Source organism: Mus caroli, chromosome 3 (genome assembly GCF_900094665.2).
Source record: "Mus caroli chromosome 3, CAROLI_EIJ_v1.1, whole genome shotgun sequence".
In the NCBI taxonomy this organism is placed as follows: Eukaryota; Metazoa; Chordata; class Mammalia; order Rodentia; family Muridae; genus Mus; species Mus caroli.
Window position 1 is genome coordinate 50340497 of NC_034572.1, and position 1915 is coordinate 50342411.

The window sequence follows — 1915 nt, forward strand, 5'->3', positions numbered from 1 at the left end:
GAGAGGGAGAGGGAGAGGGAGAGGGAGAGGGAGAGACAGGGACAGGGACAGGGACAGGGACAGGGACAGGGACAGGGACAGGGACAGGGACAGGGACAGGGACAGGGAGGATGAAGAGTAAATGTGATGTGAGTTCCTTTGTGGCTATTGTTGAGACAGGGTCTTACTATGTAGCCTTGGCTGGCCTGGAACTCACTATATAGACCATACTGGCTTTAAACTCACAGAGCTCTTCCAACTTCTGCCTCTTTTTGGCTCTGGTCTCTCACATAAACAATAACATTACTGTGAGACTATGTATATGTCAAAATACATGTGGGGCTGGAAAAATGGCTCAGTAGTTAAGAGCAATGTCAGCTCTTCAGAAGGACCAGGGTTTGATTCACAGCACCCACATGTATGCTCACAACTGTCTCTAGCATCACTTCCTAGGGACGTGACACCGTCTCCTGGGCTCCCCATGTCCTGCATGTATTGGTGCACATGTACCTGAGGGCTGGCCAATTGGAGTTAACAGCAGACCAAATGAAATGTAGTAAGTAATAACTCGGGGTTATCTATAGAATAGTAGGTTCTAATAGCATAGAGGGTAGATATCTATCTGCCCAGCTCTTGTGCTATTTAAGGCTTATTGTAAATAATAAAAGTTGTGTGTCTGTTATCTGGGAATTAAATGATTAGGGTAAAAAAAACCTCTGGATTGTGATTTAAAAATTCTATAACACTGCTGTCCGTACCCAGATTTTTCAAAGATCCAGGTCCATCTAATAACTGTCAAGGTTTCACACTGCTGTTGTGTCATTTTAACTGTCAGTGCTTCCTGTTAATTAGAGGGACTTCCTGGGACATTAGCCAGTGACATGGGTTATTATTCTTACTTTCCTGGAAGTGACCACATAAGATGGGGTTTTAAATCACTTTCAGAAATACAACACAAATCTATTTTAGAACCTTGGGACTGATTCTTTCTGTATGCAGCCTACATCTAAATCAAACAAATCTTCAGAAATACCACTCAACTTTTTATTCTCTTCCAGAAATTCTTCTGCATAACTTTACCTGCACTGCCAGAGCATAACCATTTGGAGACCAAGAACCATAGCTCATGAATATTTGAATGACCTATGTCAACCATAATGGCATTTCATGGAGAAAAGGCATTTACCAAGATTTCTTTTTGGTTCCCTCATGCTTTCATTTGAACTTTTCCTTTTCTCCAGCTTTAGCCTTGGGAGCTTTATTTAGCTATACAGAAATTAGCTTTTCAACCATAAAACTTCAGGGTCAGATGCAAGGTTAAAAGTCTTATTATTGTGTGCTCTTGTTTTCAATATCATATGCTATATCTCTTCCATAAATCCCCAGAGCCCAGATATGTCTTTCTGTCCCCAATCTTTGTCTTATTCTACACCATGTCTTCAACTTGTAAAGAGAAAATGTAAGGACTTTTCATTATACACCTTGTAAAAGCTCACAATGGTACTTCAGGGATCTATCTGTCAGGTTCTGCTTAGTCATGTATTAATTTACCCACCTGTGCCATAACACTATAAAGGCTTATCATCTGTCACTACTTCTTAAATCATGTTTCTTTGATTTGTTTTCTCATTAGATAAGCTGTCAGCTCACTTACTAGTCTAGGTGTCCCACACACTCCTCTGGAACATTTCTGGTGACAGTATATGTGCTCTGCATCCCTCCCCACGGCATACAATGCGGAGGTTTTCTGTTGGCTCATCATTCCTGACTTTGCTATACAGCATCTTGTTTCTTGGGAGGCATTCATGTGGCCCTTGTAATCCATATCTAGTTTTTGAATCAGTTTTCATCTTATTATATTTTTATTTAATTACTTCTAACTTCTATACATTAGAAGACTGTCTTTATAACAAAAATATATGACAAATTATCTTCA